This window comes from Gossypium raimondii, chromosome 13 (genome assembly GCF_025698545.1).
Source record: "Gossypium raimondii isolate GPD5lz chromosome 13, ASM2569854v1, whole genome shotgun sequence".
NCBI classification, from domain to species: domain Eukaryota; kingdom Viridiplantae; phylum Streptophyta; class Magnoliopsida; order Malvales; family Malvaceae; genus Gossypium; species Gossypium raimondii.
The window spans coordinates 51,009,245-51,021,529 of NC_068577.1; positions in this window are offsets into that span (position 1 = coordinate 51,009,245).

A 12,285-nucleotide genomic window follows, 5' to 3' on the forward strand; every position below is an offset into this window, starting at 1 on the left:
AACTGATTGTCATTAGATGGAAAGAAAACAAAAACATGATTATTTTAGATTTTATTAAGATTTATTAAAATTTTATTTTATCTAATTAATACATCTAATTCCACAATTTTCAAATATTATCATAAATTTTACCCATTTAAAGTTTGTTTTAAAATATTTTATTATTTTAAGTACAAGTATTACTACAAATTAAAAGAAACTTTGCCAACATAAAATTTTCATCAATTAATTCTTTGGGTTGTTGGAGATAGATTAATGATATGCAACTTACTGATTTATACTTTTAATAATAAAAAATCATCCCATTATATGGCACAAGCATTCTTCTAATTCATATAGAAGAAGGTTTGCAGTCTTGATTGAGATTAAGTAGTGGTGTATAAATTCAAAATTTTACATTACATTCCATGTAAAAATAGAATATCGGTAATGACAATATGTTGCAAAGAAAATAGAAATAGAAATAAAAATAAAGAACACACAGATTTTACGTGGAAACCCTTTCAGGAAAAAACCACGGGCAGAGGAGGAGAATATTCATTATGTCGAATTCAAATTTTTTAATTACAAGAGGAGTAGACTATGTCTATTTATAGGCTTGTAAAATCATATTCTAATAGGAGTGAAACACCTTATTCTAATCAATATCAAATAGATGGAGTTTAATAATGTTTAAAAACCTTATTCTAAAATAAAATAAAAGAAGTATAATTCTATAGGGATTTTATTTTTATTTTATTTTACCACAGTATTTTATTTAAATAAGGATTTGGGTCACTTAATTCTAACAATCTCCACATTGACACAAATTCTTAATGAACAAGTTTTTCATCGTGAACTCTCAACGAACAAGTTCTCCACCTCTTCCATAAAACCCCTTAAGGGTTTATCTTCAATAATGAACACCAACCAAGTCTAAGCAATACTCAAACTTGGTTATAGGAAGTGACTTAGTCATCATATCTGCAGGATTTTCATGAGTACTAATTTTGCTCACAACAATATCACCACAAGCAATAATATCACTAACAAAATGATACCGAACATCAATAAATTTTGTTCTCTCATGAAATATTTGATCTTTTGTAAGGAAGATGGCACTCTGACTGTCACAAAAGACTGTATTGATTTGAAGGTCTTCATTGAGTTCACTAAAGAGTCCTTTCAACCAAATAGCTTCTTTACAAGCCTCAGTAATCACCATGTACTCAGCTTCAGTGGTAGACAAAGCTACTGTAGTTTGCAAAGTGGCTTTCCAACTGATTGCACAACCTCCGATTGTAAAGACATAACCTGTGAGAGATCTTCTTCTATCGAGGTCTCCAGCAAAATCAGCATCAACATACCCAATAACTCCATCTCGAGTTCTTCCAAACTGTAAGCAAACATCGGTAGTACCTCGTAAGTATCTTAAAACCCACTGAACTGCTTTTCAATGTTCTTTACCGGGATTCGCCATGTATCTGCTAACTGCACTAATTGCATATGATAAACCTGGACGTGAACAAACTATGGCATACATGAGAGATCCCACTGCACTAGAGTATGGAACATGTGACATGTACGCAATCTCATCATCTGATTGTGGAGACAAAGCTGATGAAAGTCTGAAATGGGCTGCTAAAGGAGTACTAACAGGCTTAGCATTCTGCATATTGAATCTGCAAAGAACTTTCTCAATGTACCCCTTGTACAAGCCCAAATTGCCCGGGCCCAAACAAAAACAAAGCAGGCAATTTCAGTTTCTTTTAATAGCAGGCCTAAACTCGTCTAAGGCCCAAATATCCCAATAACAAGCCCAACAGCCAATTTTCAAACCCTAGCCCAGCAAAATCAATTTGCTGAAACCCTAAGAGCCTCCCTAGACTCAGCCGCCGCCCCCAAACGCCTCCAGCAGATCCCAGGCACCGCAAGACTCGGAGACGACCACCCCTCGCGTGCCAAACTCTCCACGAATGCCTATAAAAACGGACTTAAGGAGTCCAAAGGAGAAAAAACAGCAAGCAATAGCATTTTTTTATTTTCTTTTTCTTTTTCAGGCTATAAAAAGCCACTTTTAATCTGTAAAAGAGGGGGGTATTGGGAAAAGATTGGAAATAAAAAGGAAAGGAAAAATGGATTCAAAATTTTTGAATAACAGAGGTTTTTGTTATTTTTTTAGTTTGTTTTGTGGATGTTTGATTTATTTATTTATACATTTAGTTTTCATTTTTATTCTTTTACTTTTAACAATAATATAAAAGAGGAGAGGGATAATACCTTCGAGGATTCACCGTCAAAACTGCATTCGTCTCGCTCAAATCGGAGCTTGACGGAGCCCCAGGGATTGACTCGCCGGAGAACGGCGGCGGTGAGAGCTGGGGTTGAAAAAACCTAGCAGAGGGTTTTTTATTTTTATTTTTTTCTTCCTTCTTACTGCTGCAAACATTTGTTTTTTTTTTCAAAAAAATTTGTTTTAAAGTACATAAGCAAAACGGCGCCGTTTTGATGGCCAGACCCGCGCGGTGACCCGACCCGAAGGGGAGGATCCGCGTGCGTTCTGGCCTTGAATGGAAAATTTGCGCATTTAGTCCATCCTTTTTGCGATGCACTTCAATTAAACTCATTTTTTTAAATTTAGCCGCATCTTTCATTTCTGTTTCAATTCGGTCCTTCGCTGCACAGCGTTTTGGAGGGTGGGATTAATTTCCCTTTTAGTCCCCCATAGTTGTTCGCATGTTCAAGTTTGTCCTCTTTTATTTATTTTCGAATCTACCCCATTTTTTTGTTTTTAAGTTCAATTGAGTCCATTTTAGCTATTTTTTTATTTTTTATTATTATATTATTTATTATTATGGTTATTATCATTATTTCTATATTCATACACGCATGGTTTTTACATAATATATATGTATGCATTTTTTTTTCATATAGTACATACGCATATTTTTATATATAATATATATGCATTTTTTAATATATATATTTTAAGCTTTTATGAATACATGCATATCTTTTATTCATACGCTTTTTTATATATTTTTTATATTTTTTAAAAACTTTTATATACTTTATATTCTATATATATACTTATACATTTTATTTTGTAAATATACCCATATACATTTTTTTATCTTTATTTTATTTTCATGATTTTCATATACATATATACATGCATTTTATTAGTTTTTGGTTTGATGTATTTCATTCCTTCTTTTTGTTTGTAAATTTACTTGTATATTGTACTTATATATAAATTTGTAAATATTTATTCATATTGGTCTCAAATTAAAGTTTGTTTCATATTATACATTAACTTTTAACATACCTTTCGGAAATATATTTTGGTTTTGTCAAAACATTAAAATCATCATATTTTACAAATTTCCAAAATATTTGGCATTCATGATTCTCAGGAAAGATTGTGTCCTAACTTACTGGATTGCGATTATTTTTTGATGAATTTAGAAAGCCAAGTATTTGTTTTGCAATAAATTCGCAAATTTTAAATAAAAGCTTATTCTCGGGGATTCAAAATGTTGGGTCCTAACTTACTGGTCATGACATTTTCTTCTCGAAATAAAAATTTTCAAAAGCAAAAGGCAATATTCGGGTATTTTGAAGATTTAAAAACATTGTGCCCTAACTCACTGGGTGTGGTGTTTTATTTCTTTGAAATAAGAATGTCTTATTATTTTAATTCGTTCATGAAATAAAAAGTTTCCTTTTAAAATCTTTTCAAATTTTCGACACCAAGGCATTAAAAAAATCAATTTCGTACCAATTTTGGGCATTACGAGGGTGCTAATCCTTCCTCGTGCGTAACTGACTCCCGAACCTATTTTCTTAAATTTCGTAGACCAAAATTGTTTTTAAGGTGAGCCGATCACACCTCAATTAAAGATCGGTGGCGACTCCAGTTTTTGTTTTTAAGTCGACAACTAAATTTTTGTTTTTCAAAAAAGCGGTTTTGACACCCTTTTTGACTTAGGTACAAGTTACTTGTTTTTTTATTTCTGAGAATCTTCATACCAAGTATCTTCTTTGCTGGTCCCAAATCTTTCATCTCAAATTCTTCACTTAGGGTGGGTTTGGATGGGCGGTGCGTTTACCTGCGGTTGATGTAAAAACAGCGGTGGCGGTGAGATTAGATACTGTAGCGATACTGTAGCGTGAGACAAAAAGTAAGCTAAATGCACCGCACCGCACCGCACCCAATCGCCCATCCAAACCCACACTTAGTTGGGCTTTGACATTTTTTTTATCTCTCCTTTATCTTTCGCTGCTATCAACATGTCATCAACATAAAGGAGTAGATACACAAAATAACCATCACTATTTTTCTTAAAGTAAAAACAACTGTCAAAGCTACTTCTTTTAAAATCATGAGAAGTCATAAAGGAATCAAACCTCTTATACCACTGTCTTGGTGACTGTTTCAAACCGTAAAGGGACTTTTTCAGCAAGCAAACATAATCCTCTTTTTCTGAGACTGTAAAACCCTCTGGTGGTTGCATGTAAATAGCCTTCTCAAGTTCTCCATGCAAAAATACAGTTTTTACATCTAACTACTCAAGCTCCAAATCATGCATGGCCACAATACCAAGCAAAGCTCGAATCGAACTATGCTTCACAACTGGAGAGAATACATCTGTGAAGTTCACTCCTGGAATTTGACTGTAAGACTTTGTAACAAGCCTTGCTTTATATCTGGGTTCTTCAACTCTTGGAGTCCCCTCTTTCTTCTTAAACACCCATTTACAACGAACAACCTTTTTACCTTTAGAAAGTTTCACAAGATCCTATATTTTATTTTTGTGTAATGATTTCATCTCCTCTTGCATAGCAAACATCCACTTTTCTGAGTCTTCACAACTAGCCGCCTCAGAATAATTAGATGACTCTTGGTTTGCATCTATATCTTCAGCCACATTTAAAGCATAAGCAACTAGATCAGCCTCAGCATACTTCTTTAGAGGTTTAATTTCTCTTCTAGTTCTATTTTTGGCGATAGAGTATTGTGGTTAAGAAACAACTCTATTTTGAATTTTTGTACTGGCTTCAGTAGTCGACTCTATTGTAGATTCTGTATTAATTTGATACTTCACCTGCTTTTGATTTTCTTTATTGGAAGAGTCTTTAAGAGATAAGTTAGGTAGCATAGCATTTTCATCAAAAACAACATCTCTGCTAATCACAACTTTTCTATTTTCAGGACACCATAACTTATACCCTTTTACACCAGCTTTATAACCAAGAAAAACACATTTAATGGATCCTGGTTTCAATTTTCCATTATCAACATGAGCATACGCAGGACAACTAAAGATCTTTAAATCAGAATAGTCAGCAGGATTACCAAACTATACCTCTTGCGGAGTCTTTTTCTCAATGGCAACGGATGGAGATTGGTTGATCAAAAAACATGCAGTAGAGGTTGCTTCGACCCAAAATGACTTTGGTAAGTTGCCATTTGACAACATACATCGAACCTTCTCCATGATCATTCTGTTCATTCGTTCTGCAACGCCGTTTTGCTGTGGAGTATGACGAACTGTCAAGTGTCACAATCCCTTTTGACTTGCACAGTTTATTAAACTCATCAGAACAGAAATCTAAGCCATTGTTTGTACGGAGATATTTTATTTTTTTTCCCGTCTATTTTTCAATAATGGTTTTCTAAGACTTAAATGCGAAAAACACATCTCTTTTTTTTTGCTTCAGGAAGAACGCTCACACTTTTCTGGAAAAATCATCAATAAAAGTTAGCATATAATTAGCCCCACCTCTCGAAGGCACTCTGAATGGCCCCCACAGATCAGAATGAATATACTCCAACGTTCCTTTAATGTCATGGATTCCTCTGGTGAATCGAACTCTCTTTTGCTTCCCAAAAATGCAGTGCTCACAGAACTTTAGTTTGCAAATTCCTTGCCCATCAAGAAGTCCTCTTTTGCTCAATTCTGTCATGCAATTCTCACTCATATGCCCTAGGCGCATATGCCAAAGTTTAGTAATATCATCATCTGACAAGGAAGAGGATGCGACAACTACATCACCAGTAACAGTAGAACCCTGCAAAACATATAACTTGGTAGTCTTTCTCTGCCCTTTCATCACAACGAGGGAACCTTTGGAAATCTTCAAAACCCTACTTTCAGCTGTGTATTTGTACCCTTTTGAATAAAGAGTACTCAACGAAATTAAATTTCTCTTCAATTTTGGAACATGTCGTATATTACTAAGTGTTCTAACAACTCCATCAAACATCTTAAATTTAATTGTCCCAACACCTGCAATTTTACATGAAGTATTATTTCCAATCAAAACAACACCTTCAGACACTATTTCGTAAGTTGTAAACCAATCCCGATTGGGACTCATGTGGAAGGTGCAGTCCAAATCAATGATTCACTCCTCGCTCACTTTAAAATTGTTGACAGAAGCGACTAGAAGTTCACCATCATTGTAGTCTTCTACAACATCAGCCTTACCAGAATTTTTTGGTTGTTTTTCATTTTGATTCACAAATTCCCTTTTGATCTTGTTCTGTAGCTTATAGCATTCAGATTTAATGTGCCCTTTCTTCTTGCAGAAGTTACAAGTTTTACCTCTGTTTGAAGACTTCGATCTACCTATAGATTTATCGCGAGGATTCCATCCCTGTGTCCTTCCACGATCATCATCAGCATTTCGATCTTGTCTCTCACGAACAATGAGACCCTCTCCTTGAGAGTCTGTTTTAACCACAAGATGCTTCATCTTATCATACGAGGTTAAAGAATTATAAAACTCATCAACTGTGAGAGACTCGCGGCTATGTAAAATTGTATCTCTAAAGGTTGAATAAGACGGGGGCAACGAACAAAGTAGAATCAACCCTAAATCTTCCTTATCATACTGAACCTCCATGACCTCCAAATTTGAGAGAATTTCTTTAAACACTGTCAAATGTTCGTGCACAGATGCACCTTCCTCCAAACGATGAGCATAAAGATGCTGCTTCATATGCAGCTTACTAGTTAGAGTTTTCGACATACATATTTGTTCCAACCTCTTTCATAATCCAACGGCGGTCTTCTCCTTCATCACATCCTACAAAATTTCGTTAGACAAATGCAGATGTGACTGTGTTAACGTCTTTCGATCCTTGCGCTTCTTCTCTTCCTCCATCAACGTTGAAGGCATCTTATCTACCCCCAGTAGGGCTTCCTCTAAGTTCATCTATGCAAGAACTGTCTGCATCTTTATCTGCCACAATGCGAATCTGGTGTTGCGATCCAACAGCGGAATTTCATACTTTAAAGACGCCATTACCGTAATTGAGATGAACAACCCGGAAACTCTGATACCAATTTGTAAAAATAGAATATCGGTAATGATAATATATCGCAAAGAAAATAGAAATAAAAATAAAAATAAAGAACACACAGATTTTACGTGAAAACCCTTTCGGGAAAAAATCACGGGCAGAGGAGGAGAAAATTTACTATGTCGAATTCAAATTTTTTTAATTACAAGAGGAGTAGACTATGCCTATTTATAGGCTTGTAAAACCATATTCTAATAGGAGTAAACACCTTATTCCAATCAATATCAAATAGATGGAGTTTAATAAAGTTTAAAAAATTTTATTCTAAAATAAAATAAAAGAAGTATAATTCTATAGGGATTTTACTTTTATTTTATTTTACCACGATTTTATTTAAATAAGAATTGGTCACTTAATTCTAACATTCCATGATATGATTATGGTTGAAATGTGAGAATATTTTATTTGATTCATTTTAGTGGAATATAAGATTTAAGTATTTGATTGATTGAATGCAAAATTACTTAAAAGTAAATTTTACTATATTATCTTTATTATAAAATATGAACCTATTAACCAAATAATTAAATTAGCAACCGAGAGGATGTTAAAAGTACATAAATTTACCGAATTGTCAAATCATTTTACAATTCTAATAGTTGAAAAAATACCTAAAATCTCGTAAAAGAAAAAGAATTTGATTGAAAGTTATGACTTCAATTAAAGTTTCTATTGAAACGATAATTTAAATCACAAACAACAAAATAAATAGGCTTCCAACTTCAATCTATAATACTAATTAATCTAATAAGTGTTGGAAATTGTTATTGATAAAATAAATTAAACTCATAACAAAAATAATTTTGACATTTGAAAATTGAAAGTTAATTGAAACTTATAAACAATACAACACAGAGGAAGAGAGGGCGATGGTGGCCATTGTACAAGGTTTTCTTTTTCTACCTATATCTTTATATACTTTCATTAATTAATTAAACAATGATTCATAGCAGTTGAGATAACCTGTCTAAAAAAACAAACGAGAGAACCTATAATAATCAACAATACAAGAACTCAACAAACATGAAGCCTACAACATAAATTGAAAAAGAATCTACAACAATCAATAAACACGAAGCCTACAACAAATATGGAAATTTTTTAAAAAAATCTCCCATAACAATCAACAACACAAGAACTCGACAAAATTGAAGCCTACAATATAAATTGAAAAAATCTACAACAAACACAAAACCTACGATATATACTTAAAAAATGATTTTTTTATAAAATCTCTCGATGCAATATATCACAAAGCAATATGAAGACACAATTAAAAATTGAAATTATTAAACTTACCTAACTCGAGATGAAAATATAATTAAAAGGATTATATTAATAAATATAATAAAAGTAGGGGTAATTTAATCTTAAAATTAAAATTTCGCTCGTAATCTTAAATTACCTAAGAAAGAGACAATAGTGAAATTACATTTTATATTACGGGATGACAACAATATGAGATTACGAGGTGATCAAAATGTTGAAATCCAAAAATTGTAATCTCATTTTAAAATGTAAAATTTAAGCTTGCAATGTTATATTTAGCAAACGCCTTCTAATATTATATTAAATATAGTTCGGGAATTTCATAGGAATATATTTGGATTATGATGCGAAGATTTTAATAGGAGTTTGGAGATTCATGTGAGTTCGTTCACGTGTTTGTAACATCCTAATTTTGGGTCTAGTTGGAATAGTGGTTTCGGGACCACAAATTCGATGAGGAAAAAAATTATTTTATTTTATTTTTATGGTCTACGATTTCACAAAATTATTTCGTGAAAATTTCGTTCGAAAATTTCGACGTTTGGGCACTCAATTTAGTCAAAAGAACTAAATTGTAAAAAGTGTAAAAGTTGAGTTCTACATGTTAGTGGTGTCTAATTGTTATGAAATTTTAAATTGGAGGTCTTTATATGGTAATTAGACCATTGATTAATTTGGTAGACAAAAATGGACATGGTTAGACATGTTTCCAAAGTTTTTCATTAAGGGCATTTTGGTCATTTAGTTATTAAAATGAATTAAAAACAAAATTAAAATCCAATTTTTGTCCATCTTCAACCCCATGGCCGAATTTCACAAGGGGAAACCATGGCTAGGGTTTTTCAAGCTTCCAAGCTCGATTATCATGAAAAACGAAATCCGGAGCTAGATCGGGGAAAGAAAAAGATTGAGGACTAAAGTGTTATATTTGATCACATTTTTGTACTGAGGCCCCGTTGAAACATGAGGAATGTATTGGATATAAATTTCATGACATTTGGGTAAAGAGATCCCATGTAAGACCATGTCTGGGACATGGCATTGGCATCATTGAGATTATGAGAGGTCCCATGTAAGATCATGTCTGGGACATAGCGTTGGCACCAAGATGAGAGGTCCCATGTAAGACCATGTTTGGGACATGGCATTGGCACCGAGATGAGAGGTCCCCTGTAAGATCATGTCTATGACATGGCATGGGCACCGATATGAGAACTCCCACGTAAGACCATATCTGGGATATGGCATTGGCAGTACAGGAAACATCCAATGTAAGACCATGTCTGAGACATGGCTTTGGCATGTTATTATCAGAAAAGAGACTCAAGTATCCTTATTATTCCAATGTGACTCAGCGGGCTAGAAAACAGATTATGTTCTATGAAAGTTCAAGTAAAAGTATAATTAGCAACTTCAGGTGAGTTATAACAGTTAAGAACATATTATGTTATCAGTGAGAACCAATATTTCAGCAAGAGAAGAGTAAGTTTTAATCTTAAGCTATCTAAGTAGATAAGTAAGTAAACAAGTAAATGAGAGCAAGTAAAGAGAAAACTTAAGAACATGATACTTGTATATCATTATTTATGTTAAATGATGACATTTATTTATTTGTAAACTTACTAAGTTTTATGCTTACTTCTTTTATTTCTTTTTCTTTCATATAGTATTATCAAGCATAGTCGGGATCTTGAAGACGTCGGAGAGCATTCACACTATCAACCACCACAACTCGGTATTTTAAGACGATAAATGTTTTGAGCTATGGCATGTATAGGGATTTGGTCATTTCGATTGTATATTCTTAAAATATGACCAAAAGATTATATGTAAATATTTGACGATGAATAGTTATTAAAATGGCTAAGTATGAAGGTGTTTATTGTTATAAATGTCTAGGTGCTAAATTATGCATAGAAATCATGAAAAAGTAAAAATTGGTAGTAAATCAGTTTTGAGACAGCAGTAGTGACGTGACTTTGAAAAATCACCTAGGATAGCATAAAATAAATTAGAAGGTGAATGATATATAGAATTAAAGCTTATTGAGTCTACTTTCATAGAAAAATAATGATGTAGCAAAATGAATTTTATATTTTAAGATATGTGAATTTTAGTGAGACAGGGTTAGAACTATTTTTGGAGTCCTCTATTCTGAGTTTAGAAAATCATTAAAAATTGTACAAAAATGGTTATGAGTTGCAGTTTATATGTATATTCCTTATTGAGTCTATTTTCTGTAGAAACAAGTGAGAATACCATATGAAAATCCTACAATGAGAAAGCTTATTTTTAGTGACAAGAGGTCAGGATAGTCGAGTGGTGAAACAGGGGAGACTTTAACTAATAAACTGTACTAATTGGTTGAACCAAAAATTCTGAAAAATTTATGGTAAAGAGACATATGAGTCTAATTTCAGGGAAAATTTACTGATTTAAATTTTTAATTTCGTAGCTCGAGTTATAACTAAATTAGTAACTGCTGCGCAGGTGGACAGCTTTGTTGTGAATAGTAAAATTAATTTCAAAAGTTTAATTTTATGCCCCGAATTTTTAAGTTAAGTAAAGTAATGCCTCGAGCTCGACTCCGGCAACAGTCTCGGGTAAGGGGTGTTACAGTGTTGATATCAGGTTTTCGCTTAAAAGGAGGGAGAATATCATTACTGCTCAAAAAATTGAGGTTTACGCGAAATTCCAATATGAGTGCTTAACTCTATTTTGCTTCATTTGTGGTAGACTTGGTCATAGCGAAAGTTTCTGCCCTAGCCGTGCCATTTTTAGTAAGTCAAATAAAAATGAAATGGGGTATTTCTTTAAAAGCTGTTAATCGTAGAACGTTGACTCCTACCAATAGTTGGTTAAGAGAGGAAGGTGATGCTAGAATCCCATTTTTTGGGGATTTCGATCCTTTTATTGGGGGGAAAAGATGGAAAGTTGATCTCCTTTTAAAGATGCGGAGATAAACCCTAATTTGGGAGTTAACTTAGCAAGTAGGCATATTTCAAAAGTGGGCCAGACCTCTAATGTAGAGGACGACCCATTAAAGCAAAGCAAGATGTTAGAGGTAAATAATGAAGACAACTTAATGGACATAATTGATGATGGAAAGAAAAGGTAGTGAATTTCAATAATTACACATTTTGTTTTGGGGAATCAAGATTCGAATGGTGTAAAGAATGAACTTTCTACAGTTAGACCTTTAATAATATCTATTGAACCTACAAGGCATGTTAAGTGGGAGTAATGAAACTCTTTTCCTAGAATGTATGGGGACTGGGGAATCCTCATACGATTCATCGCCTTCAGCACATGTTGAAGGATATCAACCCCATTGTAGTTTTTTTCATCGAAACGAAGCTATAGTCTACAAGGATGGAGTGAGTCGAAGGAACTGTGGTTTTCAATCAGGCATTGATGTTTGTTCCATAGGTAGTAGTAGTGGCTTATCTATAGGATGGAAATAAAATTGCAATGTAATTTAAAAAAAAAATTCAGTAGAACATGTTGACATTTTTATTGAAGATGATTCAGATGGGCAGTAATGGCATTTTACTAGATTTTATGGAGCTCCCGAGGAACAATTTAATATTGATTATTGGAACTTACTTTAACAACTTAAGGTTAATTCAAAAATTCCATGGTTAGTGGTAGGAGATTCCAACAAA